This window comes from Camelus ferus, chromosome 3 (genome assembly GCF_009834535.1).
Source record: "Camelus ferus isolate YT-003-E chromosome 3, BCGSAC_Cfer_1.0, whole genome shotgun sequence".
NCBI lineage: Eukaryota > Metazoa > Chordata > Mammalia > Artiodactyla > Camelidae > Camelus > Camelus ferus.
Window position 1 is genome coordinate 10,029,649 of NC_045698.1, and position 6,980 is coordinate 10,036,628.

The following is a 6,980-nucleotide window of genomic DNA, read 5'->3' on the forward strand; positions in this document are numbered from 1 at the left end:
CATTACACTTCTTGAACAAATAAAGACATTTCAGTTCAAGAAATATGTCAATTCTCCTTGAAAAGGGAACCCTCCTACACTGCTGGTGGGAATGCAGTTTGGTGCAGCCACTGTGGAAAACAGTATGGAGATTCCTCGAAACACTAGGAATAGACTTACCATATGACCCAGTCATCCCACTCCTGGGCATATATCCAGAAGGAACCCTACTTCAAAAAGACACCTGCACCCCAATATTCATAGCAGCACTATTTACAATAGCCAAGACATGAAAACAGCCTAAATGTCCATCAACAGATGACTGGATAAAGAAGAAGTGGTGTATTTGTACAATGAAATACTATTCAGGCATAAAAAATGACAACATAACACCATTTGCAGCAACATTGATGTTTCTGGAGAATGTCATTCTAAGTGAAGTAAGCCAGAAAGAGAAAGAAAAATACCATATGAGATAGCTCATATGTGGAATCTTAAAAAAAAATAATAAATACAAAACAGAAACAGACTCATAGACATACATAGAATACAAACCTGTGGTTGCCAAGGGGGAGGGGGGTGGGAAGGGATACACTGGGAGTTCAAAATTTGTAGATACTGACAGGCATATGCAGAATAGATAAACAAGATTATACTGTGTAACACAGGGAAATATACAGAAGATCTTGTGGTAGCTCACAGCGAAAAAAAAGTGACAATTAATATATGTATGTTCATGTATAACTGAAAAATTGTGTTCTACGCTAGAATTTGACACAACATTGTAAAATGACTATAATTCAATAAAAAATGTTTAAAAACAAAAAAGAAATGTGTCAATTCTCCTTAATGACCAAACATACTAAAACCAGATTTCTCTCAAACCAGTTCCTTATTTGACCCATCGGCCACTGCTGACTCTGCAGACTGACTCACAGTCAGGCTACCATCATCTTCACTATCCCAGTGCTCTTAGATCAAGATAATCAAGGTCCGTCTGGATAGAAAAACTTTTGTTTAAAGTAATTTAAGTACAAAATTGAACCTTAAGAGACTTAAGCAGTATGTAAAGACTTAAGGAAAATTAATATTTGACTTCAATGTAATTTTTTTAAATTAAATGAATCTCGTTTTATGCCACTTGTCATTCCCAGTATTGAGACCACCACTGTGCATTCTTCTGAGCTTTGCTCACTGGGGCGAGAATGATGTGGTAAGATTTTGGGGAATCCCTGTTCCCTCTAAGGTGACCCAACACATCCACCCTGTTTGGTAAACATAGGGGTAGACCACCTCAAGACTCTAAAATTTCAAAGGCTCATAATTCAGACTCCACAAAACTGGACGTTTGTGAATAACAGATAAGGGCAGGGCTCATGTGTCTTTTCATTATTTGTAAAGAAAGGATTTGCTGAATAAATGAATGGTGTACACAAACTTTATCTAAGGGGAAGATAAAGTGTTTTGAATCCTTCTGTAAGTAATTTTCAAATATTTGTAAGCGCTCCAGGAAAGTACATATTCATAAATCATTGATACATTCATTGGAAAGCATTCTTATAGAGCCATCAAATCTGATTCCCTCAGGATTCCTGCTAGGCAATACTTTGCTCTCCTGGCCTAATTGCTGTGTGTACTTAAAAGTAATAAACATTGTACTGATGGCCCTCAGGTTAGGCTGCCCCAAAGTGGCATATCAATTATTTTGAATTAAAGTTACTTGAGAAACAGCTGGTGCAAGAAGGACACACTGACCCTCATCTCTGTCCTCCTGGAAGCAGGAAGTGAATTTCCCACGTGAAAGGTACCCTCCCAGCTCCAGGAAGTAGGGAGACGTCCTTATCATCAGAGATGGGCAATTCAGGGCCGAGAAGGCTGTGTAAACAAATTCTACTTAATTTCTTCACTAATAAGTACCCAAACCTGAGTTTCTTTGTCTTGACAGCACTTCACAAATTTATTGTTTCTTTGTTTAAAAAGTACAAAAGCTGCCTGCTTTGGTCGTTTCTTTGGGTGCTGAGCTATGAGACCTCCGTACGTAAGTGATTAAATTTGTTTTTTGTTTTTTTTTCTCTCCTGTTATTCTGTCTTGTGTCAATTTAATTATTGGGCCACCCAAAAGAACCAAAAGGGGTAGGGAGAAATTTTGTACAAGATCTCTCAAAAGCAACATGGATGCTCCTGGAGAATGTCATTCTAAGTGAAGTAAGCCAGAAAGAGAAAGAAAAATACCATATGAGATCACTCATATGTGGAATCTAAAACAAAACAAAACAAAACAAAACAAACAACAAAAAAAAGCATAAATACAGAACAGAAATAGACTCATAGACAGAATACAGACTTGTGGTTGCCAAGGCGGTGGGGGGTGGGAAGATATAGACTGGGATTTCAAAATTGTAGAATAGATAGACAAGATTATACTGTATAGCACAGGGAAATATATACAAGATCTTATGGTAGCTCACAGAGAAAGGAATGTGACAATGAATATATATATGTTCATGTATAATTGAAAGATTGTGCTCTACACTGGAATTTGACACAATATTGTAAAATGATTATAACTCAATAAAAAATGAATAAAAAAGCAATTTAAATGAATAAATGTTTCAATAGAAATTCTTTAAGTGACAGGAACCAGCAAAAAATATAATAAAATACTTCTCTCTTGTGTTATCTCCTACCTTAATTTTAGAGCAGATTTGAGAAAGTTAAACTTGAGCAACCAAGACCTTGTTTAAGCCTCTAGGAGGCTCAAGAACGCCGGTGACAATCTCACTTTAAGCAGCTAAAAGGAGAAACAGGCCATGCAAACACTAAGTAATATGCTCAACTCCACTCCATTCTCATCTAACCACATCTTTCCTTGGTAGTGTTCCAAGAAGGTGGCTAAAATATTTTATTTTCTATTTATTTAACCTTATTTATTTTATTTTTATTCTTTGGTGTCATAAGTACAACCGCCTGTCAGATGAAGCCAATACTGAGGAAAATTCATTGCCAGAGAGTGAACATGCCATGTTCTTTTTAGACTTCAGTTTTCCAAAATGTTCATTGACATTCCTCTAAATCATTGCAGAAGTGGTTGTGTATATCTTACAACATGAATCATAAATAGTGAGAGTCAAAATCCTGGGAAAGCTGTAGACCTGGTTCAAGTTAAAGGCAGGATCCTCTATTCTTAGACTCGTAATAGACATGCAGTGGTTACATTACTCTTTCCAAAACTATCATTAAATAGATTTCTGAAGAGTTGTTGCTTCTGAGAAGAGTGTTTTGGTGTCCACCAATAGCAAGTTCATTAATACCGAAGGGCACGTGTCCTTTAAACTGTGGCAATACTTATTTCCCAAATTCCATGGGCCGAAGTTACTAGAAAGTGTATCCTGGGTTCTCAATTTACTACAACATTGTTGCCGTCTGCTTAAAAGGCTGTGCCACGAGAGGGAATGTAATGAGGAGGGTTAATGTTCCAGCTACTTTGAGTGTGCATATTTTAACAAGATGTGATTTAAAATTCTGAGAAGCACAGATGGTTGATCAAGTGCAAGAATTGTGATGGATGGAGGATCACATATGAATGCTGAGCCCAATTACAAACATCAAATACCACTTGGATTAGCATTCGCTGTAATGTTTTGGTTATCCTCCAACAAGAAGTTAATGGCTGATGACACTACAATTCAACAATACATTAATCTATTTTGTGAAAGACTCATCCTCTCCACTTTCCTTCCTTCTTTTGACAGAGTTTAATAGTAAAGGGTGTGAGAAGTTGAGTAGCATTTCCCACTCATTCTAGAGGAACTTTTCAAGCCCCTCGGTACCATTGTGGTTTAGAATAAGAAATATATGTGTTCTTCATTCCTAAAGCTCTCGATATGTCCTGTGATGAAAGAGATAAAGTTGTCTTTTGTTATGTTAATGATACGACTTTTGGAAAAGACCTAGGGTGGAGACTGGTTGCCAGGAGAACTAATCAGGTGATTAGAGGGTTGGAACTTCCAGTCCCACCGCCCTGACCTCCAGGGAGGGGAAAGGGCTAGAAGTTGAGTTCAATAGCCAATGGCCAATGATTTAATCAACCATGCCTAAGAACCAAAAGCCTCCCTAAAAATCTCAAGAAGACAGGGTTCAGAGAGCTTCTGGTTGGTGAACACATGGAGATGCCAGGAGAGTGGTGTGCCCAGAAAGAGTATGGAAACTCCTCACCCTTCTCCTATACCTTGCCCCACCCATCTCTTCCATCTGGCTGTTTCTGAGTTATAGCCTTTTATAATAAGCTGGTAATCTAGTAAGTAAAATGTTTCTGAGTTCTGTGAGTAGTTCTAGCAAATTAATCAAACTCAAGGAAGGGGGTCAATGGAACCTCCAATCTATAGCTGGTAGTCAATAGCAAAGCTGACAACCTTGACTTTCAATTGGATCTGAGGTGAAGGTAGGTGGTAATCTGGTGGGACTGAGCCCTTAACCTGTGGGATCTGTGGCTATTTCCAGGTAAAGAGCGCCAGAATTGAGTTGAATTACAGGACACTAGCTGGTGTCAGAGAACTGCTTGTTGTGGGGGCAAAACCCACACGTGGGAATTGGAGTCAAAATCAGTAGTCCCTTTCACATTCAGTTCTGGTAGTATGGCAATTAGTCAGCTATTAAAGACTTAGCCATCTCTTGCAGTTGGATTGCCCAGTTACAATCTCTACTTTTTGGACATTCTGCCTCCTTTCCACAGCTTGTCTGTTACACTTCCTGCCTATAGTTACAGCCCACTTGTAGGTTTGGCCCTTTCCAAAACTTGGCATCACTAGAAGGGAGACTACAAGGAGCCCCAGACCAAAACTTAGCCTCAGGGCTGCTTTGGTTTGACTCTTATTCTAGACACTGGGCTTTTTCGACTCTCCACTGAGTGCCTTTTCTGGTTCTGTGCAGTCCCTGCCCCAACAAGACAAGGATCGTCCTTGGCTCCTTCAGGTACTCCAGGACCTGGACCTTTATACATCGACATGGGAGAGACTTGGGACTACACACCAGTTTATGTGTATGTGTGTGAGCCTGTGAATATATGTAAAAGTAATTTACTGCTGAAAGTCTTCTGTTTCCTGGTTTCTAGGTGATGCCTCTCAAAAGAAGATATTAATTCTATCTGAACAGAATACTATCTGTGACTCCCTGGCTTCTCTTTGATATAGTTCAGTATTTTTGAACACTTATTACACAGCAGGAACTGAAATATGTAGGCAGTGAGATACAAGTAAGATAAACATGGCCCCTACTCTCAAAACCCCACCAGTCAACCAATAAATATAATAATACAGTGGAAACTCTTGAATAGTAGAATCACAGATGTGCAAGGTATAGGCATCAGGGAAAGAAATAGGACAAGAACATTTGTAAATGGTAAGTAGTTCTGAACAGAACTATGTAATTGTAGGTAAAGATGTTTAACTATGTATGTTGGGGGAGGTGTAAATTAGTGTTGATGGGTGAGTGGTACCCAGTGTATAAATTGGATCTATGCGTCTGATTTTTCTCTAACTCTGTTTCTTCCTAAAATGACCTGAAATCACACGGCATTAAATAATTATTGCAATGAATGAATAAACACATATACAAAGGAGTCAATCATTGTATTTTATAAGCACATGGGATGCTTGTCCTCCCATTTTAAGTTCATTTACTGAAGTAACTTCCAACTCTGAGTTCTTTTCCAATGACCCAGGCATGGAGATTTTGGGTTCCAAGTGTCATTTAAAGGTAAACAGAAAGTTCTGTATTTGAATTAAAATACGGGGAATCATTTCATTCTCTGCCCATCCAGATCCTCCCTGTTCCTCTGGGTGACTGTGCCCATCATCCTTTGCGCCCTGGGCATCACCACAATTTCTGAACTTCTTATTTCTGAACCCTTACTGCCTGGGCTCTCATTTGGCCACTTTTTTTTTTTTTTTTTTTTTTTTGATGAGGAGAGGTAATTAGGTTTATTTATTTACTATTAGAGGAGGTACTGGGGATTGAACTCAGGACCTCACGCATGTTAAGCGTGCACTCTACCACTTAAGCTATACCCTCCCCACTACATTTGGCCACTTCCTTGTCTTCCTTAACAAGCCTGTAAAATCACGGAGAACATGATATTTTGTCCTCATGCTTGGTGCATTGAAGTCTCTCCAGAAACGTGTAGGAGTGGGGAAGATAAAGAGACAGAGGGAACACTTGAAGAGATGCTCAACATCAGTCATCAGTGAAATGCAACTCAAAACCACAATGAGGTAACACTTCACACTAGAATGGCTAAAATAAAAAAGACAGACAATAACAAGTATTGATAACGATGTGGAGGTATTGGAAGCCTCCCCTATTGCTGGTGAGTCAAATGGCAAATGGCAGATGGCACAGCCACTTTGGCAAACAGTCTGATAGTTCCTAAAAATGCTAAACACAGACTTCTCGCATAACCCAGTTATTTTATCCTAAGTGCAGACCCAAGAGACTGAAAATTAAAACTTGGACATAAATGTTCATAGCAGCATTATTCATAATAGCCAAATGGAACTAACCTAGATCATTGAATAACATTTTATTATCTGGGAATACCACATTATCTATCCAACTGATGAATGAATAAACAAAATGTATTATATCCACACAACAAAAGATTATATGGTAATAAAAAGCAATGAACTATTAGTACATGCTAGAGCATAGGTGAATCCTAAAATTATAATGCTAAGTGCAAGAAGCCGGTCACAGAAGACCACATATTGTATAATTCCATTCACGTGAAGTGCCCAGGATAGGCAAATCCACACCACAGAAACAGGAAGTAGATTAGTGGTTACCTAGGGTCGGGGAGAAGGGTGGGGGAATGATGAATGACTCCTAATGAAAAGAGGTTTCTTTCTGATGTGTTGAAAATATTCTAAAATTGGATTGTGGTGATGGAGGCACAATTCCATGAATATATTAAAAATCGCTGAACTGTGTACTTTCAATGGGTGAAT